Raw genomic sequence first — 25,436 nt, forward strand, 5'->3', positions numbered from 1 at the left:
ATCTAGCACGAGGTTCATGCATAAAAAGATACATCAAGCTACATGGCTGTCTCCTGATCGAAATACTCGCAATCAGATCGATCACGTTGTGACAGACGGACGGCATGCCTCCAGTGTTTTAAATGTGCGCACGATCCGATGACCTACCATCGACTCGGACCATTATCTCGTTGCAGCCAAAATACGCACCCGCCTCAAGGCGGCTAAAACCCAAGAACAAAAAACACAAGGAAAGCTAGACGTCAAAAAGCTTCATTCATTACAGACTGCCAATGATTTCGCAACTCGACTCTCACACCTGCTCTCTGAGAGCACAACTCATCATGAAGGAATACAGGAGCAGTGGGAGCATATTTCTAAAGCACTTCGTACTGCCGCCGAGTACCGGCGACCACGAAAAAACAACTGGTACTATGAAGAATGCCGCGTTGCAACCGAAAGAAAAGACGCTGCCTGCAGAGCTACGTTAAAAGCGAGCGCGAAAAGAGGAGTGTGTGAACACTATCGAGAGTTGAAAAAGGAAGCGAGACGCCTTTTCAGGAAGAAAAAAGCAGAAGCAGATGGGCGCGAGTGCGAGGAGCTTGAGCTGCTAGCCACCAGGAATAACGCCCGAAAATTTTATCAAAAAATACGGCGACAGACGGAAGGTTTTAAGACCGGGGCAAACTCCTGTAGGAACGAAAACGGCGACCTTGTAACTGATGTCCAGAAAGTGCTTAGATTATGGATTGATGATGATGGAATATATGTCCCCCCGCCCGATTATGACGAAGTTAGAATAGCAATAACCAGATTGAAAAACAACAAGGCCTTGGGCGCTAATGGATTGTATGCGGAGCTATTCAAGTACGGCTGCGAGGAGTTGATAAGGCTCATGCAGCAGCTTCTTAGCAAAATATGGGCGGAAGAGTGCATGCCTGACGGTTGGAATCTAAGTGTTCTTTGCCCAGTCCACAAGAAGGGGGATACTGCAAAATACACCAGCTATCGTGGAATCAGCCTTTTTAGTATCGCATATAAGGTCCTTTCAAGTGTATTGTGCGAGAGATTGAAGCCCACCGTGAACCGGCTGATTGGACCTTATCAGTGCGGCTTCAGAACTAGTAAATCTACCATCGATCAGGTTTTCACAATGCGCCATATCTTGGAAAAAACCCGTGAAAAGAGAATCGACACACATCGCCTCTTCGTCGACTTTAAAGCCGCCTTCGACAGCACGAAAAGGAGCTGCCTATATGCCGCTATGTCTGAATTTGGTTTCCCCGCAAAACTTATACGGATGTGCAAAATGACGTTGAGCAACACCATCAGCTTAGTCAGAATTGGGAAGGACCTCTCCGAGCCGTTCGAAACTAAACAAGGTTTCAGACAGGGTGACCCCCTATCGTGCGATTTCTTTAATTTGATGCTGGAGAAAATTATACTAGCTGCAGAACTTAACCGCACTGGAACAATATACTATAAAAGCGTGCAATTACTGGCATATGCTGATGACATTGATATCATCGCCCTAAACAACCGCGCTGTTAGTTCTAATTACACCAAACTGGAAAAAAAGCGGTAAAGATCGGTTTGATGGTGAATGAGGACAAAACGAAGTACCTGCTGTCATCGAGCAAAGAGTCAGCGCATATGCGCCTTGGCAACCACGCTACTGTTGGCAGCCATAATTTCGAAATAATAAAAGACTTCGTTTATTTGGGAACCAGCATCAACACTAGCAACAACATCAGCACCGAAATCCAGCGAATAACCATTCTTGCCAATAAATGCTACTTTGGACTAGGTAGGCAATTGAAAAGTAAAGTCCTCTCTCGGCGAACGAAAATCATACTCTACAAGTCACTTATCGTACCTGTCCTGCTATATGGGGCAGAAGAATGGACCATGACAACAGCAGATGAAGCGGCTTTGGGAGTGTTCGAGAGAAAAGTTCTTCGAAAGATTTATGGACCTCTACGCGTTGGCGATGGCGAGTATCGAAGAAGATTTAATGATGAGCTGTATGAGCTATACGCAGACATCAACGTAGTCCAGCGAATTAAAACGCAGCGGCTGCGCTGGCTAGGCCATGTTATGCGAATGAATGATGATGCTCCGGCCAAGAAAGTGTTTCTATCGGAACCCGCCTATGGAAGCAGAACGATTTAAACTCCCTTGGTGTGACCAATTGGCCCCGGTTGGCGGAGCGAAGGAGCGACTGGCGCGCCTTTTTGGACGGCCATAACCGTTTAGACGGTTAAGCGCCAATTAAATAAGTAAGTCATAAGGTCAACCCACCTCCCAAGTTTCATCGCTCTACCCGTCTTTGGCAATGAATTATCGCATTTTTTCGGTTTTTCGAAATTTTCGATATCGAAAAAGTGGGCGTGGTTATAGTCCGATATCGGTCATTTTAAATAGCGATCTGAGATGAGTGCACAGGAATCTACGTACGAAATTTCATCAAATTTACTCAAGTTATCGTGTTAACGGACAGACGGACGGACGGACATGGCTCAATCGAATTTTTTTTTCGACACTGATGATTTTGATATAGAAGTCTATATCTATCTCAATTCCTTTATACCTGTACAACCAAACGTTATCCAATCAAAGTTAATATACTATGTGAGCTCTACTCAACTGATATAATAAGGTATATGTACATTAGAGTGGTTCTCAAAAGTCAAGTAAACTATTTTTTCCAGTGTCATCCATTTCAATGGCGTCACTGTGAGATACACCTCTAACAATCAGGACCAACATTTATATGTGATGTCACCTAATATAATATTATCGATTATGGGTTTTGAAAACAAAAAACTTTATTTTATATTGATTGTTGAGTCTCCATATAGAAATTCCAACTTTGACGTATATTGCAACGATTTTCCGTCATCCCTTGCTCTCCGAGAGATTGAAAATCGACACTGATGATGGCATAACCCCGAAACCGGTTTGACGCGAAACAATTTTCAAGTGATGAGAGAAAATCGTTCCAATATACATCATTTATTCACCCTGTCGAAAAATCAACAAAACAAAATAAGTTCCAATTTTGACCCTTGTGCGGCTCCCTTTAACAGTCTTCAACCGGGATCTAAATAATATGTTGTATTTTTGTTCTAGGTGGTAACGCTTGAAGGGTGAAGATTGGAAAAATCGATAATTTAATTTATAAGGCCCACCCTAATGTCCATATATACTTACTTTTATTTACATAAGTAACAGGCGGTATGTATTGTAACGAAGCTTTTTCGTGCTCCGTTGCTTCTTTGATATTTGCTGGGGTATACTCGCCGTGCCCAGGGTTCGTTTACAATAAATTTGTATTAAAGGGGCACCTTGCAAATCGATGTAATATAAAAAAACTTCACTCTCTTTATTGGTTCTAAATTCTATAATATAAAATAAAACGTGTTTGTATACTTCATTTTCAATTTCACTTGGATTATCTTGCGGTATCCTTGATTGCGGTGGCGGACCTTAGCGGTCCGGCCGTATTCCGTTAGCTGGGTCCCGTTAGTATGTGGCGTCGGTGCCTTGACGCGCCTTATGACGGCGTCTCTCTCTGCTGCGGTGCTCTGTCGCGCCTTACGTCGGTGTCTATTTGTATTGCTGGTTGCTGGGTGATTCTCTGCCACGCCTTGCGTCGGCGTCTACTCGTATTTGCTGGGCGATACTCTGTCGCGCCCTACGTCGGCGTTTACTTGTATTGCTGAGGCGATGCTCTGTCGCGCCCTACGTCGGCGCTTACTTGTATTACTCTGTCGGTGTACCTCTGCTGCGCTCTGCCGCCGCGCTTGGCGCTGGCTTACCCTGGCTGCGCTATGCGTCGCCGTGTTGACGTGACCTCTGTCGGCGTACCTCTGCTGCCGCGGTTCGCGCTGGCTTACCCTGGTTACGTTGTGCGTCGGCGGACCTCTGCTGCGCTTTGCTGCCGCGCTCTGCGCTGGTTTACGTGCGTTGCCGCTCTGTTGCGGCCTATGCCGGTGTACTTCTACTGACGGAGGTGAGCGGGTGTCACCTGTCGCGGTTGCGCGTTACTGTGGCGGGGCCTTTGGTCTCTGGGGGTGATGCGTAGAGAAGGTCAACCGAAATCACCATTCCACGACTCGCTCCTATGAAGTGGATTCCTATTGCATAGAGAAGGTCAACTGCAATAGGGATATACTTCGATAGTAGCTCTGGTCACGACCACAGCTCCGTGCTGACTGACTGCTGTGCTGCTGTGTCGCTCCTTTTATGGCTGTTGTGTTTGGTGTTGCTAGCTCAAATGGTTGCGTTGCCATGGTCACCGTGTTGCTGTTGAATGTTGCGAGCGCTCGTTGTGTTGCTGAGATTTGTTGGTTGGCCGTGTTGCTGTTAAATGTTGCGACCGTTCGTTGTGTTGCTGAGACTTGTTGGTTGATCGTGTTGCTAGAGCCTTTTGTGGCCACTTGTTGTGTTCATGTCGTGTCAAATATGTTGTGGGGTCGTTTTGTGTGGGCCAAATTAATGAGGATTTATTTGGTCCTCACAGCATAGCATGTTAAAACAATATCCGTGGTTGTAACCCAGTTGCTGTTTTGCTTTCTTTATACTTCCTTTATATTAGGACGGTTGAATGTTTGTCCGTTTTCCATTCACATCTTGTAATCGATTTTTATGTAAGGCTACGTTTATGATCGAGCGTAATTGCATCGTGCGATGCGACGAGATTCGCTGTTAGCGATAAATTATATTAGTGCATATGGAAATGTTTATGACAAAGCGATTTAGCGTAAAGCGAATTGTGCGATTATAAGCGACAAAAGCGATGAAAAATTGCAATCAAAATATTTTGGTTCAGCTAAATAAGCTAAACAATATGGATATGCTTATTGAAAAGGTACGTGACAAGCAGTGTTTGTGGAATTGGCGTCATGCAGATTACCACAATCGTCTGTGACAGTCTTTCCGCAGCAGTATTTCTGGTTTCTGTTTTTATAAACACTCAATCGCCAGCAATAACGCTAGCTAAACTATAGCAAGCCATGGAGCGTTTCTCGTCGCATCGCGTGTTGCGATTACGATCAATCACAAACGTAGCCTAATTTCTCATTGAGCTACAGACGTGAAACTTTACACATATGTTAGAATACCGTGACAATGCAACAAAAGGAAAAAAATCCGTTAGGTGGGGCTCGCATCGAAATAATTAGATAATAATTTGAAATTTTTCAAACCAGCCTTTAGGTAACTTCTCGATGAGCTAGAGACTTAAAATTTCAAACTTAATTCAGAGGCCAATGACAGCCGATTACAAGATACAAAAAAGATTTGCTAGGGGGTGCATGATGAGACCTAGAAATATCGTAGGAAAGGGAGTGTATTTTGGGATTGATTTTTATGTAAGTTCTCATTGAGCTACAGATAGGATAACACGCCGAGACAATTTAAGGAAAGGAGTTAAAAATTCCGTTGGGTGGCGCACGGATCGAAATATTTAGATAAGAGTTTGGAAATTTGGTGTTTTGAGATCGATTATAAAGTAACTTCTCATTGAGCTACAAACATGAAACCTCAGAGACAGGTTAAGACACCGTCACAAAGGAACAAAATGAGAAAAAAATTCGGTTAGGTGGCGAACGAATCGAAAAAATTAGATAATAATTTGGAAATTTTAAACCGGGTTTTAAGTAAATTCTTCGATGGTTAGAGGCTACAAATTTAGAGCTTAATTCAGAGGTCATTGACAGCCGATGACATAATACCAAAAGTTTCGCTGGGAGCGCACGGGCTGAGATATTTAGAAAAATCAAACGAAACGGACTTCCATCTTAAGCTTACAACCAATATGTTTAAACATCAAAAAAGGCTCGAAAAATTTCAATTCACAATTTTTTCATAAACGGTTTACATTTTACTTATATCTCCCATATAGAATACCTCTTACAGCAGCCTACTCTTAGACTTACGTCTTAAGCTTACAACCAATATGTTTACACATCAAAAAAAGCTTGAAAAATTCCAATTCCTACCATCATTCCGTAAAGCACACCACTTAAGGAGTCTCAAAATTAATTCAATTTTCGCTTTACGGTAACAAAAGTAAAATAAAAATAAAATAAAAAAATTTTAAGCACCTCCTTTATATAAATGGACAAAAATCAGTGAAAATGTCTCCTTATATAAAGAAATATTCTTGCTAAACTTTGGTTTTTAAATTTTTGACATAGAAATTGCAAAAATATTTATAAGAAGTAAAAATATTGTCACGGATATTACCACCCCTAAGTTATCCCATCACTAAGGCGATGCTAAGGCCATGCCAAGCAGTATTTACGTTAATAATCAAATCAAGTATACACATATATAAGGCAGCCCGGAGAGATGTCACACACAGATGCATTTACTTATACGGCTATGTGCGCGCGAGAGACTGTAAACTACAAACATTCACATCAATAATTCAATCTTTATGTGTTTACATAAACGAATAAATAATTGCGTCTACACATATGTACGTATACGAGCAGCGGAGCGGCAATGCACAAACACATGCATATATCTTATCTCAGTGGTCACAAGAGAGGGCAATAATTTGTGCACGTAGTTGTGGCTGGCGATTTTGTAGCCGAAACAACTAGTAACTTCTGGAAATCGAAGAGCCTAGAAGTATGCAGCATAAACTATAAAAGCGGTGCAGGCGAGTAAGAAGTAATTCAGTTTGAGTTGAGCAATCAATCAGTTATTGATTAAGCACGCGATCTGGCGGCCAATAGTAGAGTTAATTTGAGTTATCAATCAGTTTGGTTATTAAGCCAGCGAGTAGCAAAGTATAAGTGTCATTGTGAAGTACTTTAATAAAGGCCATTTTTACATTATTCAATATTGGAGTTATTTATTCAACAGTTTAGTGATTCGAACTTAGCAGAGGATTGCAAATAAGAGGATTTGCAAGCAATTTCGTTACAATATAAAGGTGGAGCGCAATTGATTGACTAATAATATCACCTTTCCTACTAACTTTCCAATCCAAGTAATGTGCGCTCCACTTTTATATATTCAGGCATGTTCTGAATTCCGATTCCACTCAATTTTTTTTTTTTTGGATTGGTGTTCTCAATTTCGATTCCGACCATAAATTATAGGTTTGAAAAGTATTGCCTCTGAGCAGTCGGAATGAAAATTAATTGGCAGATTATACACAAATGTTGCGATATTTGTCTTTCAAATAATTTTTTTTTAATTCTTCATTTTATTTGGAAGAGTTGTATGTATTTTTTTGTTTAAATTCGAGTTAAATTGGCATAATAAATCTTTCTTTAAAAACTTCTATCAAGAAATCTTTAGGCAAACAAATCGATGCTGATCGAAATGAAGTCGACCTGTTCTGAATTCCGATCCAGCGCATTTTTACGATTCGCACGCACAATAGCACGTCTTCTTGCGTCTGCGCGTCCAAAAACCATATCTGCAGGCATTTTTTAATTAAAATAAAATTTTATGATACTTAAAACAAAACACATAAACAAAAACAGCTGATTAAACTGGTTACCGAATCGGAATGAAAACGATTCGAAATCGACTTCGAATCGATTTTTTACAATCGGAATTGAGAACACCAAATAGAAACCGAGTCGAAATCAATGTCGTTTTACTTTTCATTCCGAGTCGGAATTCAGAACAGGACTGATTTACTTCTCATAAATAATTTTGCAATTTCTATGTCAAAATTTAAAAATCAAAGTTTAGCAAGAATATGTGTTTGTAAAAGAAGAAATTTTTCGCTGATTTTTGTCCATTTATATAAAGGAAGTGCTTAAAATTTTTTTATTTTATTTTTTTTTACATTTGTTACCGTAAAGCGAAAATTGAATTAATTTTGAGACTTCTTAAGTGGTGTGCTTTACGGAATGATGGTAGGAATTGGAATTTTTCAAGCTTTTTTTGATGTGTAAACATATTGGTTGTAAGCTTAAGACGTATGTCTAAGAGTAGGCTGCTGTAAGAGGTATTCTATATGGGAGATATAAGTAAAATGTAAACCGTTTATGAAAAAATTGTGAATTGTGCGTTTTTTAAACAAATTCTGGGATAGGGCGTTATTCAAACGTTCTCAGAGATAGAGCGTTTTCGAAACGCATATAAATTAAAGTCCTAAGCACATACACAACTCTTGTGCATGCAAGTGCTCGAACAAATGTTTACACTGGTGTTTTGTTGATGCAGCGCATACAGGAGCGAATTCGTTACTCTTATTTCTGATACCAAAAATGTTTACAAAAACAAAGGTTAGGTATACCTGTTTAAGTAGAAACATATTTTTAGCGCTTTGTTGGCTGTAACAACGTTGTATGTATTTGGCAAGATTAATATGAAGTTTTAAAGTGCAAACAAAGAAAAAATTAAAGTAAAAAATTCAAAAAAAAAAAAAAAATTGTGAACAAATAAAAAAAAAAATTTAATTAACTTCGATTTTTATTCGATGAGTTATAAGCTTGTCATCAAAAATTTTTAAATTTTTCATCAAATAGTTACCGATTAGTTATCAATATATTATTGATTTATGATTTATTGCTAATTTCCTATCACAGTGTTGTCGAAGAGTTATGGATTTGCTATCGACAAGTTTTGCAGGTTTGTTATCGATTCGATAACTAGTTATTATACAGATATCTTTAAAACTTTAATATAAAATCAATTGCATTTAAATTCCTTAAAAATTTAATAACACTCCGTAAGGATTGGGAAGAATCTTGTTGTTGTTATTGTATTAACGATAAAGGCACTCCCCGAAGGTTTTGGGGAGTGTTATCGATGTTGATGATCCTTTGCCGGATAGAGAACCGGTACGTTCTGGTAGCAAAGCACCATTCAGGTACTAGCCCGACCATCTCGGGAACGATTAATACGACCATATTAAACCTTCTAGGCCATACCACCCCCTCCCCCAGCCTCTAGTTCAATGAGGAACTTGGGGTCGCCAGAGCCTCGGCTGCTAAATATGTGTATGATACATTCATATTTGTAACAAGATCCATCGCGTATGTGAGGTTGACAATTGGGCTGCGAAAGTTTTGAAGCTATAAAGCTTTGTATTGCGCTTATCAACCCCTTGAATCCCATTGGGAAGGACCTGTTCGAGCCAATCGTAACCAAACTCTTGCCAACAATTGGTACCTTGGACTGATTGAGCAATTGAAAAGTGAAACGCTTTCTCGAAGAACAACAATCACGCTCTACTCTCTCGGGAGAAAATGAGATTGCTTTTGGAGTGATCGAGATAAAAGTGATATGCTTTATGCCGACGCACAGTGTTTCGTGTAGAACAAGCTAGCTGGACAAAAACAAAGTTCTTATTCCAAGAAAAGTGAAATGAGAAATGAAAGAAAACAAACAAAATAACGGGATTTTTGCTTTTTTTTGATATTTTTGCTCATATATATTGAGTAATTGAAGTAAGAAGGCAGGTGTGGCCGTAAAATGCATTGATTAATTTGCAATATTCTTGTTGAATAATAAGCTTCATATTTCTTTTAAGTGAACACTTTTATATAATTTTTTGATGGATTCTAAGCTCGAAGGAAAGTAAAATTTTTTAATAGTAATTCTTTCGCAATTAGAGTATTTTCAATATATTTATCATTCCGTTATTAAGAAGAAAATGTATTTTTTCTCTATATTTTTAACTTTAGGGACAAAAAAGTTACATACGTCCGCGGACATTCGGGCTAAATTTTACATATGTTATAGTCGCAAGTATTCTCTAATAGTCGAAAGAAAAAACCATTGCGAATTCTTTGCACATCTATTTTTAATTTTTTTTTTGTAGATTTAGATATCTCTACATATAAAATAGGACGAATGTACGTACAAGCTCCGACGAGATATTTGAACCTTTAAAGCTGATCTACAAACGGCAAAACCAATTCACAAGTACAGGGAATAAACACGTAGCCATAAAACACACAAAAATAAACGCGCAAGGTCAACAAGAGCACACCAAAAGCAAAAAGGCGAAGATCACTGACTTCAACCTGCCACAACCTACCGCACCAGTCACCAAGGCATAAAAACAGGTACATACAAAGCAATCCTAATGCAGGTATAACCACACAGGAACGCTACACAAAACAAACCAATTTGGTAGCATCTACGCCAATACCTGAATGTAATATAAATACTGCACAACTGATAACAAATCAGAACGGTCCACGACACTTAAGATGCAGCACAACAGTCATCAACAATTCACCCTGTCGGAAAATCAACAACACAAAGCAGTTTAGTTATAACCGTACCAAGAACGGAGTTTTTTGAAATTTGGGTTCAATATTCGAAGGAAACCAGATATAAAGAATTATTGAGTTTTGTTGTACTTAAGTACGATTTCAGCGAAGCAGCCGAATATTTGATAAAAAGTTGAAGCTTGCAAATATCGGCATATTCGTCGAAGCTGGATCAAAAGTGGAACACTTCTGGAAGACATAAGGAGCGATTTTTGAATAAAAACTCGTAGTGACTTTCGGGTCCAAACATTTACAATAACGGTGGATTCAAAGTTGCCATCAGACCAAACAACCACTTCTTCAGGTAACCCCGGCCCCGGAAGACGAAAGAAGGACTTTGTTAGCTACAGTGAAAAAATCAAACGGCGTCGAGTGCATGACCTCTTGCAATCTAGAAGTCCTGGTGAGTTACTTTATGCGGCAGAAGTATCAACGCCTATGTCCGGCAAAAGAAATGTTGCTAACATTATAAAAAAATAACAGGAAACCACTCAAATATCCGGCAAAAAGATGACATGTGAGCCAGATGCAAGATGCTTGAGCAATGTAGAAGCTTTAGCATACTACGTAGATAGCAAGTCGACGACTCATGGGTACAAAACGACTCGGAAGTGGAGCATCAAGGCAGGCCATAAGGTTTATCCATCATTTTACAGTCTAAGAAAAGCTAAGGCAGAATGCTATCCAAATGAAATTGATGTGGGTGAAACACGTGCTGAAATTAAAGTCCAGTCCGTATTAGATAAAACTGTTGAGCGTTTAGTTTTAGCAAATCAAAAAGTTTTTGTTAGTTTATTACCTACAAACTAGACGTATACTTTAATCAGGAAGTGGGGTTGCGATGGAAGCTCTGGCCATAGCACATATAAGCAAAAGTTTACATGCAGTTCTGACACTGATGAGTTTTTGTTTATATTTTCTTTCGTTCCTCTTCAATTACAGGATGAAAAAGGTAACATTGTTTGGCAGAATCCTCGACCTTCTTCTACCATGTATTGTCGTCCAGTTAAATTTATTTTTTCTAAAGAAACAAACGATTTTATTGTTTTTGAAACGAATAAAGTTTTAGAGGAGATAAATGCGTTGTTGCCAACAAAGTACATGCTCGAACAATACGAAATTTCCGTAAATCACAATATGCTTCTAACAATGATTGACGGAAAAGTTTGCAATGCTTTGACTGAAACTTCTTCCGCACAAAAGTGTTATATTTGTTCCCGCTCCAAAAGATATGAATAATGAGTTACGGGACTTTACGCCTAACCGAGATAATCTTGGTTTTGGTTTGTCTACTCTCCATGCATGGATAAGATGTTTTGAATGCTTGCCTCACATAAGTTATCGCCTCGAAGTAAAAAAATGGCAGCTTAGGAATGAGGCAGATAAAGAGAGTGTAAAGCTATGTTCCAACGAAATCCAGAATAAAATTAAAAGTGTACTTGGATAGTAGATAAACCAAAACCAGGTTCCGGCAATACCAATGACGGCAACACTGCTCGTAGGTTTTTCGAAAATTCTGACGCTAGTGCTGAGATTACGGGATTGGATGTAACTTATCAAAAGATTTGACACTCTCCTTCGCGCATTAGCATCTGTGTACAATACAAATATCCAAAGATTTGAAAAATTTGCGGTCGAGACTAAAAAACTATACATAGATCTCTATCCGTGGTTTAACATGCCTGTTACAGTTCATAAAATTTTAGTGAATAGTACTGATATTATAAAATCAGCAATTTTATCTATTGACTGACTTCAGAAGTCTTAAATTTACTGTCCCCCGATAAAGTTGAGGAGTCAATGAATACCTCAGTTGTTTCAAGCTTTCATAGTAGTGTTGCTGATGCTCATGACTATTCCACAAATGACTCATCGAATGAAAGTGATGATAGCGAATAATAACATAATTATAAAAGATAACCTACCATATAACTTTTTGTTGGATCAGGTTTTATTTAATTTAAATCTATTATCTTTTCTACTCTGTATGACACTTTGCTTTTAAGTTTTTGTAATAAGTAATTTTCACATAATTAATTCAATTATTTACATTGTTATTATTATTATTGTAATTCACTTTAAATTCCTGACTGGTACTATAAAATAATTTTGTAAAAATTGTAGTGACAGGATAAATACTCAAATAAATACAAAATATGTATGTACATACATATGTACAGTCACTCACATAAATAAATAGACATCCCTTTTCGGACAATTCTTACAATTTTCGCTTTCGCAAATTTATTCTAACTAATTTCCCATAAGAAAATTGGTCACGATCTATAACAAAAACTAAATTATATTTAAAAAATGTTTGAAAAATTCGACGAATTTTCATAAAAAATTTTAATTTTTTTTTCCGAATTTTTTAGAGTATTGAGATTTGCAGTCCATTCAATTTAAGTACAATAAAGTAATATTCTTAAGTCCTTTAATTTTTTTTGGATCTATGTCACTTATTCACATGAGTTACTGTATATGAAATGAGCAAATGTATGCATATGAAGTAAAATTTTGGAAAAAATAAAAAAAAGAACATATGGCTGAAAAAAATGACGCAGTTGTAATAAATGACTGCAATTTTGTCCAGCTAGCTTGTTCTATACGAAACACTGTGCGACGGCGAGTATCCATGGAGGTACAGTGATGAGCTTTGTGAGTTTTACGCAAATATGAAGATAGTGCAGTAAATAAAAGCCCAAGGGCCTCGCTGACATGGTCATGTTACACGAATGTACAAAGACGCTCCCTCTGGCCGAGATAATATTTCATTCGGCGCTATGGTTTGTATGCAGAGGAGGTGAAGACATTCACTAAGTTGGGAGAGGTAGGTGAAGGGAGATTTGACCTGCCGTACTGTTCCACAATGGCGTCAATTATACCCATACAGATACCGAAACATATATAAAAGCTTAATGGGGTCTCTGCTTTTTGATTCGCCTATTCTTTCTGCAATTTTATGGCTTCTAATAAAACTCCATTTCTAACTTTCAGCTCTTCATATGTAAATGTTAAGTTTTATGATTTTTTAAGTAAAACGTTTTTAATAAAAAACATTTTAGTTTAAAGATACATATATCTCGTTTTGGAATGAGGTTTTATATTCGAATAGCTCATAAAATATGAGTACATAGAAAAAAATTTGGATTGAATAAACGCAAATGTGTATAGTGTGCCAGAGTTCTGATAAACTCAGATAATTCCTTTCCTCTTTCTACCTTAGGGTCTGACTACACCACACATGTACATACATATGTACGTATATATGCTTGCACTCTTTAAAGCCGTATGTCATACGCAGGTGTTAAGCTTTTAAATATTACACTTTAATGAAGTTGACACATTCAGATTGTTATCTAACGGTAACGTGGAATGGGTATCCAGGCTGGTATGACACAAAAGAAAGGGTAATATCCACAAGACGATGTCTACAAGAAGAGAACGTTTCACAGTAATTTCGATTTGTAAACATGACAGGTGACAAGAGCTCATAATTTGTATGTTTTTAATGTGAGTAAACAAGCGCTCTGGAATGGAAAAGTGCAAGGAAAGCAAATTTTAATAAAATATGACACTTGTGGTATCTATGAATATAAGTGTGTACTCTATTAATACGGTGACCATATTTGTAAAAGATTTTGGTATTATTATAAATTGACAAAAATTATTCTAATTTGATATTTTTATTTAGGTTCACTCCCTTTTGGAAAAACAAATTGATTACTAAAATTTTAAACTTAAGCCGTTTGAAGTATTTGAAAGTTCTCTATTTGGTTTTCTTAGTTGTTGTTGTTGTTGTTGTTTTTCTTAGTCATAAGCAGCTATTAACCTGATCACCTCTTCGAAAAACTGAAGTTTATAGTCGTCTCGCACTCAAAGTGTCATTGTGCTAAGATAAACTACTTTTTAAATCTCCAGAATGCCTTTGTAGGCAGTGTAAATTCGATACCATCTTTTCTATCAGGAGCATTACATAAGTAGGTAAGATGTTTCGAGATGCAGTCGCAATCTTCTTTTATTAGTTCTTTTCCACTACCTTTTAGCATCTTTTAACCCGCTAACATCTTTTACCATATTTTATTGTTTTATAATGTACTAGCAGAGTACCCGACGTCGTTCGGGTATAAATAAAAGCAGTACTATATAAACTAATATATTAGACCAATCCCAACCTCCATTTGTATGGGAGATGCCACGCCCCTTTTTCGTTATACCCAGTTTTTCTGGAGGGGGCAGAAATTGGTCTCATCCCAGTGGGAAAAAGTAATGCATAGTAATCGAAAAAATAATCATTAAAAGGGCAATTTACACATTCCAAAATGCATTTTTTCCCCACGGCGATGTCCTAGAAAAGTGTGGCATTCAATTTTGCATTTATATGTAAACGAAAGAAGAATGCATTATTTTTATTTAATTTTTATATTGATTTATTAATGTATACCGACTTATGCAGTTTATTATTCATAAACCAGGCTTTAATTTTTACATTCATTACACAAGTATTCATTTTTGGATGTATGAAAACAAAAGTAGAATTAAAATGGGTATTTAAATGAATTCATTTAACATATAATTAATTATGATTTTAAAATGTTTTTTTGATTTCCTCTTTCAGCGCAGAAACTTCTGATTTTATATCATTTATATTACAGTTTTCCAATTGTTTATTTTTGTCATCCAAACAACCTAAACAAATAAAAATAAAAATAAATTATTTAAGTTATTACAGAAGTGTTATTACTGCAATAACTAACCTCTTGAATCATTCTTCAACGATTTGCTCATATTTCCGCTGGATTTTTTTTTCATATCTTAAATTTCTATAATAAAAAGTAGTAGATATTATTAATTTTTTATTTAATTTCATTTCAATTAATTATTGGAATGCAAAATAGGTATAAATAATAGTGAATTTCCATATGGCAAGCACATTAATTTATACTGTATCGAATCAGCGTCAAAATATATATTTCGACTGTTCGATTCCACGCTTTGGGAAACAAAAATGCGTAAATCTTCCATAGAGTTCAATGGTTCTTCAAAGAAACTGCGACGATCTTCTAATTTTTTGCCACTTAAGATAACTTTACCATTTTGCGTTGAAAATGCTGTAATCTTAATAGCCTCCCCCGACTTAAGATAACAATAATTGTCGGGTATTTTCGTGCTTAAAAAAAGTTTGTTGTACTGAAAGAAACAATTGTTCCATCTTTATTCATTCGTATTCCAAATTTGGTACTATGTTCGGCAACATCTTCGTTCTCGATTATGGGAATATGGGGACCTAAAGATAGTATATGACTTGATAAATTGGCTTTAGTTTCTAAAGATAGTCTGGGTCTGTTTGTTTTATTATTAAAGATTCGTAAAATAATTTTTTTGACTACTCCCAGATCCACTAGATGCCGATCCAGTGGAAATTGACTAACCATTTGCACCCCCACATCTTCCAAGACATTAATAATGCTATCTAAATCTTCATGGTATCCATTATAAGACCGTCTTGAAAATTCATCGTCCGTACGAAGGCGTACGCAAGATGTACTATAAGTCGTCGTATTATTTATTTTTCTACCCACTTGTATGCACTTACTGCATCCATTGAAAGAATTGTGACCAACAGTTTTACATAAAACAACACGAGCCGGAGCATCACAAACAAAACAACGGAGTTCAAAATTTACTTCTTTGTCACCAATGAAGAGACCCTCATTTTTAAGTTTAGAAATTTCGGAGCACAAATCATGCAAATACGAATTTATTTCATTAGGTTTCTTTTTTCCCAAGTATACACCTACCAATAATACTTTTAATTGTGGAGCGTTCACAACATTTGCTAATATAGGCCACAAGCTTAAATTTGAACTTTTGTACAAAGGGAGTCCATCGATTCCGATATCTAAAATGATGGTCCTTAAGTTTTGCAAAAGGTGCTCCGCTATATTTATTTGGTTTTGAAGACCGATATGTGTATACGAACCAGGATATACCGTTCTTATTATGTGCCTTTTGGAAACACTCAAAGATTTAGACGATTTTGGTACATTAATATTTTCATCGCGAAGTATTTCTAGCAATCCATCAACCGCTTCTCTACAAATATTGAAAACTGTAGCCCAATTTCCTATTTTTTGTGCTATCGGTATTTGATTACTACACTCCGGCATCTCATCGATTATACCTACCGGTACCTCATCCCTAATACTTGAAAAATCAGCTGGAGCGCTAGCGCTCCCTTCATCTTGCCGCAAGTTGCAATCGCTATCACGTTCTATTTTCACTAGTCTACGCATATGAGCCTTACTAAACATATTTAATTTTAATTGTGTTTACTTACCGAATAATTTAAATCACTTTAATAAAGTTTTTGTCTCAAATAATTTATTATAAATTTAATAGCACTTGAGCTGCGACCACAAATTGATAAAACACAAATTGAAATGCGCAAAAAGATGTGTATTTCCTATTACAGATACCCGTAGTAGCATATCGATAACTGCTAAGGTATCCCGTTGTAGTTATGCATTAAATTCTCGTTTACTTTGTAATGCACATTTGAATGCGTTTTAAATAGATTATATTTCAGACTACTACGTACTAAGAAAAAATAATGTATAAACTTAGAAATATTTTAAAAGCATTTGAGTTTTGATTAAGATATAATCAGCAAATGCATCTATAATTACTTAAAATGGAATTCATAATGTATGCTTTTGTTATTAATTTGAAAATTAACCTTTTGAATGCATTATAAAATGATATACTGGAATAATTCATTACCATTTTTCCCACTGGGATATAACCACTCACCTAATTTCAGTCGTCTAGCCTTAATACTTTCAGATATATTGACTACAAAAAATTCCAGTTGTATGGGAGGTGCCACGCCCGTTTTTCGTTATACCCAGTTTTTCTGGAGGGGGTAGGAATTGGTCTCATATAACCACTCACCTAATTTCAGTCGCCTAGCCTTAATGCTTTCAGATATATTGACTACGAAGAATTCCAGTTGTATGGGAGGTGCCAGGCCCCCTTGTCGAAAACTTTTTTATATAGCCTACCATAGATTGCCGCACTCATGGTATGTCATGACAAAATTTCGTTAGATTCCATTCTGCGGTTTAGGCTGCAAACCTAAACATACATACAGACATACTTTCACAAATATATAGTAGATACTGTCTTTATCTCAGTGTAACCGGTAACATTGCAAAAAGATAGTTTCGCAAATGAAATAAAATGAAAAGGTGAATAAAATTTTGTAAAAAAAAAATACTCGTATAGTTTGTTAGTTCTTTTAAATTAGTATGTATACAAAATATGTGCTATTTGCTATTCATTAAATAACGTACTAATCACGTAGCGGTTACAAGATGCTACCACCTATCGGATGGTTACGATATTTTCCGCAAAATCTTGCACGAACGTGTTCAGTAAATATTGAATGTGGTTTGTAAATACTTTTGTAGCTAGGAAATACCATACATTTAGCCTTTAGAAAAATTTAGAAAATTCATTAGCACTTTTTTATAAACAACTAATAGAACCAGCAGTCGTTGTACTGCCCTAATTTTGGTCTACTTGCGTAAGTTTTAACAAGTTTTTACCGCCTTACCTCTTTCCGTATTTGCTTTATCCTTTTATTCACTACTCTCTCTGCATTTGTCTTTCTCTGCGCGTGTTTTTCCCGTTCCGTGTTTTCCCTCAATTCTTTTTCGCTCATCTATACTTATCTTTCTATCTGCGTCTAACTCTACTTCTTTTTCAGTATCTTTCTTTTTTACTCTTTTCTCTTCTCATTGATTCTTCTTACTCTTCTCCATCCCTTATTCCCAGTCCAGTCCTAATCCCAGTCCAAGTCCCAGTCTCAGTCGGTCCCTGGTCCATTATGGTCCATATGCTGTAAATACTAAATTAGGCATATTAGTATATACCACAATTTAGGCACATGGAACCATGAATAGAGCTCGTTCGAATAGATTGGTTAAATAACGCTGAAGAATACTGGCTCTTTTTCACCATTCAATATAATTCAACATGTATGTATGTGATGCATAATGTAACGTGGTGAATCTCCCACTCAAAGCAAGTTTGATCGCACAGTTCACAGCAAACAAATACTTACACTGCATTTTTTGGAAAAAATGCTATTTTTGTTTGAACAATTTTAGTAATATAAGAAAGGCAAAAAATTTTTTTTTTTTTTTTTTGTTGAAAGAAGGTCAATATTGCAAAAAAGAAATATTAAAATCGATTCATCCGCTTTTCAATTATACGTACATATGTGGCTATGTACACAAAAATTTTATGATTTTTTACTACATTTTAACAATTTGTCACACCCTTGTAATATGTACCTTCAAATTATTGTGACGAATATTATTGACACTAAGTGATAATCACATCACTAGTCTGATGCTAAGTAAATGAAGCCACAACAACAATAAAGCAGGCAGTCACTTGTATTTAGATAAGCGAATCAATCATTATGTCTACACATATGTACGTACACGCAGCCGACAGATACGCACAAACACATGCATGCATCTTATCTGAGATACTCCCAAAAGTAGGCAATCATCTGTGGAAGTATCACTGACATATACACGCGCATATGAGAAGCTATAACGTGCATCTGAGTTATAGCTGGTGAGTTTATAGCTGGTAAACTAATAGTAAATTCTAGAAATGCCTAGAAATATGCAAACGAGGAAAACGAATAGCATAAAAGCAGCGCCAGCTTAGGCATGGCAATCAGTTTGATTTAAGCACGCTATCTGTCGAGAAGTAGAAGTGTTATTGTAAAGTACCTTAATAAAGGCCATTTTGCATTATTGAATAGTGAAGTTATTTATTCAACAGTTTAGTGATTCGAACGTTAGTAGAAGGTTGCAAATAAGAGGAGTTGCTTTAAATTCGTTGCATTATATTAAAAATGTCCACCTTATGTAACTAAGCTTTCAAATGCAAAAAACCGTTTAAAAACGGAGCATTCTGTGTGCAGTGATGGTCATTCAACGGCATTTGGCGACTATATTTTATAAGATTTATAGCTTAAAAGAAAACACAATAAAATGCTGTGTGCGCTCAATGGCCAAATTTTAGTGCAAGCTTAACTTATGTATGTGCAAACACCCCCAACACGAGTTATACGTGTTTTAAATACAACAAAGAAATGACTTACCCGAGAAAGCACACTATAATATGATTCGACATTGTTTAATAGATTAGCTTACCTGAAAAGGAAAAATAAGTGAGAAAATATTATTAAAATATGCATAACTAATACATATTATTTGATATACTATCTATAATCTAAACACGGTCATACTGACTGATAATACAAATAGATAAGTGTTAGCTTATCGAAGTATAACAACTAATAATAGCTGTGCCGCTAAGGTCGTAACCGTATCACAGCCAACCAATTGGGTTTTGGTTTACCGTCGTAACGATAAACAGCTGATTACGTTAGGGATACGGATACAGCGATACGACATACGGCGCCAATGACTCCGGCTTAAATTTCAATATGCATTACAGTCAGTTGCAACTGAAGTGCACCGAAAAGTGTCTGTGTGCACGATTCATGGCAACCGATTAAGCCTTAGATTATACACTTTGACCAACAGAAGTTCGTGCCCCATGCATTAAGCACGACCCATTTAGTAGCGAGTTATTTAACCACTGCCGCGAGCCTTCAATAACTGCCGTGAGTTTGGTCCCTTAACAATACCCCTATTTTACATGCCTATGTAGTATATATACATATGTAAAAAAAAACATGGTTAATAATAATCAGCGATTCTTGTGAAGACAAATTTTTTGTGGAACTAAGCATCGTACCTTGAGAGTTTTACTGCAGTGCTAATTGAACTTGCTGGAAAAAAGTCGCACAGAAACAACCCCTAAATTTTACATTTTTTTATGACGGTATATGTACGGCCGCCAAAAATTCAGGGTTCACGCCCCAGACAAATCAACATCAAAGTTTTAGAAACAAGTTTTTTTCTATTAGAAAAAAATTTTTCTAAGCGGGGTCGCACCTCGGCAGTATTTAGCAAGCACTCCGAATGTATTTCTGCCATGAAAAGCTTCTCAGTGAAAACTCATCTGGCTTGCAGATGCCGTTCTGAGTCGGCATAAAACATGTACGTCCCATCGCGCCTATTTGTAGGTAAAATTAAAGAGGAGCACGACGCAAATTGGAGGAGAAGCTCGGCCAAAAATCTCTTCGATTTGATGGTTTTGTTAACTTAAGAGCGACAATTTCTCTTCTGTTGAAATGACTATACTAATTTGTTCGCTTGACAGGGAACTCGGTCGAATTCACCATAATTAGATCATTTTCACCGAATCTCCATTAAGTCCAGAACAACAGAATCCATTTGTTGATTTTACTAGCACCATTTCTTTCAGTGTACATACACATATTCGTGGTCGCAGTGTCTCTATTTAGCGAAGAAGTATACAATGACGACAGAGTAGGCGATAGCAAACTTTTACAGAAGTGAATTTTAGATGGTTCCTAAGGTACCAGAAACCTATTCACTCGCTCACCAAACAATACACTATCATTGGCTCAACAATGGTAAGACAGATCTTGTCCCAAGGCATATGCTTCAAGAACTTTGCTGATCAGTGCAGCTACAACAACAACAACGAAAGTGGTAATTATGTTCTTGTAAATGGAAGACGGGGAGCTTTGTTCAACTTTACTTGAAAATGCGTCCAAACAAGTTTTCCAGAGATTTTCTTAAGATCTTTTATTAAAAAATGTTGCAAATAAAGAGGGTATTTAGGTCGAGGATGTGAAAGTGGGAGTGAAGTTGAAAGTGGGAATGAAGTCGGAGTAGAAGTGAAACAAGAAATTAAATTCGTTATTTATAGTTTCTCCGGAGGACTGGTTATATCAATTGTATATATGTGGTTATTCAGGTGGAAGAGACATTTGAAATGGGAGTGGAAGCGCGAATGGTAGGGGGAATGATAGTGTGAGTAAAACTAATATTTAAGTTCGCTATATTCCATAATTATTTGCAGCGGTATCGAATATTCGGTAAAAAGATTTCACATATGAAGTAATTAAGGCAGCAGGGGTACAGAAAGTAGAAGAGGGAGTATTAGTGGGATTGAGAATGAGAGTGGGAATGGTAATGAGAGCGGTAGTAGCAGTGGGAGTTGATTTGGGAGTGAGAGTAATAATAAGAAGAAGGGAGTAAAGGAACAGGGAAAGGAAAAGAAAAAGAAAAGGGAATAAGAAAAGGGCTATGAAGGAGAAATGGAAAAAAGTAGCAAAGCTGATATAAAGAGTGATAGATGAAAAATGAGTCAATTTTCAAATATAGGGCAAGACAATATCTGCCGGGTACGGTAGGGAATTATAAGTACATACTATTGCAGTATAAAAACAAGTAAAGGCGGGACTGAATGGGGCTAAACAATAATATTATCCCATTCGTAATCTTCAAATAATGCGCTGTATAAGATAAGAAATATATAGTGAACAGATGTACATACCTAAACGATTTTTAAGATAAATATAAAATAAGAAATGGCAAAAAACCTATCGGTTGTATGGGATATATATTATATATAGCTCCGATCAAAATGATTTTTACATGAAATCGTCTATGATATATTAGAATATATATCACCAAGTTTCACGTTTTTATATTGGAAATTAAGGGACAAATTGCCAAATATCTTTCTATCTGAACAATCTGTTGTATGGGATATATACTATATATAGCTCCGATCAAAGTGATTTTTTCAGGATATCTTCTATAATATATTAGAATATATATCCCCGAGTTTCACGTTTATACTTTCTAAACTAAGGGAGAAATGGCCAAAAATCTTTCTATCTGAACGATCGGTTGTATGGGATATATACTATATATAGCTCCGATCCAAGTGATTTTTTCAGGATATCTTCTATGATATATTAGAATATATATCCCCAAGTTTCACGTTTATACTTTCTAAATTGCGGCAGGTATGACCAAAATCGTCTTATCTGAACGATCGGTTGTATGGGAGATATATGCTATAGTGGTCCGATCCTACCGGACCCGACAAATATCTAATATAATACAAAAATACATCCTTGTACCAAATTTCATTGAGATATCTCAAAATTTGAGGGACTAGTTTGCGTTCAAACAGACAGACGGACGGACAGACGGACGGACGGACAGACGGACATGGCTATATCAACTTAGTTCGTCGCCCTTATCAATTCGGTATACTTAATGGTGAGTCTGTCTTCTATATTTCTCAACGTTACAAACATCGGACCAAAGTTAATATACCATTTAATGTTCATGAAAAGTATAATAAATCAATATACAATTTTCTAATATACAAAATGAGTGATCATTTGTTTTTAAGAAGTCAATGTGCATTGAGTACATAACAAATATCTACATACATACATACATATGTATGTTGAGACATTTGATATAACTCACAATAAACAAAAAGTTCTTAGACATTGCCATTTCAAATTTGAAGAAAAAAATTGTAGGACATTTGAAACAATTCGAAATGTATTGTATTTTGCTAAGGCGCGCCAACAAACACCAGCCGTCAGCTATTGGTTAAGTTAGAAAAAATTCAAAAATACAAAAACAGCAACAACAACACAAAATCAACAACACCAGCGCCAACGTCAACGTAAGCGTCAATTTCAGCATCAGCTTCGACGTAATCATTATTGTGGTTTCCTGTGGCCTCTGAATCCCTCATGTCGCACTTCCTTTATTTCCTATTTATAAGACATCAAGTCGTATGCGACTACTTACATACGTACATACTAACGTATAAGTGTTTCTATTTTGTACATTCATTTTGACGTAAGGCGAAACAAAAGTATGCAATTTTCTTTGGGGAAAATGGCGGAAAAGCATAGAATTGCATTGCATCAACGAAAGCGGTTGCCCCTCTGGCCCTCTGCGGCGTATTCCGCACTCTGCGGCGTAACATGACACAATTGCTGTAATAACGATTTGTGTGCGAGTTACTTATGTACTTTTTGTTGGTATTATCATAGCACTGGTGGTGGTGGTGCTGCTGCTATTTCTGCTCTTGAGATGCTGCCAACCATAAATCTTAGGTGAAATGTTTTAAATTTTAACGCAAACTTCGCTCGATGTACATTTTGGGGCCAAAAGGCTAACTTTTGTTGGCTGTAAGGCAATATGTAGAGATGTATATTTCCAGGCATGGTCCAGCAAGCAATCTTCAGCTATGGAAGATACAGAATCTAGTTTGACTATGGATTTTCGGCCGAAGACCGTAGCTATTTATGTATTTCATATGAGAGCAGAAGTTATAGTGTAGCACGATATTTTATTTTACACTCATATATTTACATACATGCATGTGTATATATTTTAGTACATGTATGTATGTCTCTATGTTTTAAGCTCGTGGTTCAAGGAGGGTACAGTTGCACTTAACTTATCAAATTGCCTTCACTTGGCCTCTTTGCTTGCCTTTAGTCTTTTGACTGTTCAGGATTCAGGACTCCATGAGCGCATTGCTCCACTTCGTCGTCATCATGATTTGGATGTGAATGGTTTTTATTGTTGTGTGCTTTGTACTACATCTTATCGCTTTGGTGAGCTGTTGCCAAAAGTCATTAGAATACAATCAAGTATACACTCGTACATTGATGTAATCGCTCTTATTTCTTCTTGTTTTTATCTGTAAATGTATGCATAGATTTATACATATGTATGAAAACACATTAAAGAGGGTCAAGTTGTTAAGAGTCGAATTTTTGATAGTAGGCCTCAACGAAAGCCAGAAATTTTAAACGCATTCCTTGAAATTCTTAAGGTTTTGTTATTTAAAAAAAAAAGTATTTTGTAAAGTATGTCAAAACATTGTGAAGCCTATGCAGGTGTCAGAATTATTAGGGATTTACTTTTTGTATTTAAATCTTATTTAGATTGACTTGCTAATGAATGCAATTTAAAACTATGACAACTTCCCTAACTTAATGTGATGGGGGAAACTGGGATTGACCAGACTGTCTAAGATCCTCCGTTCGTATCTATTTACTGCATTGAAGGAAATGGTCCTAGTAAAATCAACAAATCGGTTCTGTTGTTCTTGACTTAACGGAGATGCGGTGAAATTGATCGAATTATGGTTAATTCGGCCGAGTTCTTTGTCAAGCGAACAAATTAGTTTAGTCATTTCAACAGAAAAGAAATTGTCGCTCTTAAGTTAACAAAATTCTGTAAAATCAAGCAATAATCTAACTGCCTTTCCTTTAACACAACTGATCTTACAGGTCATTTCAACGGCGATCAACTGTCAATACATGAGCAAATTTCAAAGAGAATTTTACGCTCACTGCGCTCTCTGCTTTGTACTTATGACGATGGTGCCTCTTGTTAAAAAAAAACACCAAAATAAGAAAACATCAAATCGAAAAAACACACAAAAAGGGAAAACAACAAAGATCTAGTATTTCAGTTATCAATACAAAACGAAAAAAACCCTTTTTTGAATTTACTGTGCAAAAAATTATGAGATACCGGGACACCTATTTATCGGGTACAATTTTGCAACTTCTCGTCCATGCGAAATGCAAAATTGTGCTCTCTTGTTGCAAAAGTTTGGTGCAGTGAAATAACTCCCAACAAAAAACTGAAATAACTCCCAAATATATTTCCAAATTGGGACTTGTTTCATTATGAAATAGCTCCCAATTCATTGGGACTTATTTCATAATTTTTACTGGTAATTATTTCATAATGAAATAACTCCCAAATGAAATAATCCCCAATAAAATTTCTTTGGGAGTTATTCCATAATTTTTTGAGATTGGGAGTTATTTCATTTTCTTCAAAATACAAAGCGTAGCTTAAAATTCCTGAGGATGACTTCAGACTGAAGTCGAAATATTGAAAAATAAAAACAAAATGATATACACATCCAAGTGTTTTATTTAAGAAAACCCGGCCTTGAGCTCAACCAAAAATTTCAGTTTTTTTAAAAATACAATTTTATCAAACTTTGACGTACTTCTAACAGTTTCTATGGGTCGGCTATACATTAAGGGACCAATTGGTTTCATTCGTAAACCAAAGGGATTTGAACTTTGAAATTTTGCACATAGGTTCTCAGGGAGTTCCCCAACGAGAATCAGTAAGTAATTATACTCAGTTGAGCAGAGCT

The 25,436-nt window shown here is 36.4% G+C and overlaps 1 protein-coding gene and 1 long non-coding RNA gene across 10 annotated transcripts in view; both read right to left on the minus strand.

Annotated features, from left to right (window-relative positions):
• Positions 1-25,436, minus strand: part of sif (still life) — an 843,636-nt gene that overhangs the window by 489,507 nt on the left and 328,693 nt on the right. The gene's annotated exons all lie outside the window — the stretch shown is intronic.
• On the minus strand, positions 14,803-16,682 carry LOC137252138 (uncharacterized). The gene is made up of 3 exons (XR_010953454.1): positions 16,579-16,682; positions 14,996-15,061; positions 14,803-14,927 (listed from the first exon to the last, which is right to left on the minus strand). It is a non-coding gene; the product is annotated as an uncharacterized lncRNA (long non-coding RNA).

The sequence above is a fragment of the Eurosta solidaginis genome, chromosome 5, assembly GCF_040869045.1.
Source record: "Eurosta solidaginis isolate ZX-2024a chromosome 5, ASM4086904v1, whole genome shotgun sequence".
Taxonomy (NCBI): Eukaryota; Metazoa; Arthropoda; class Insecta; order Diptera; family Tephritidae; genus Eurosta; species Eurosta solidaginis.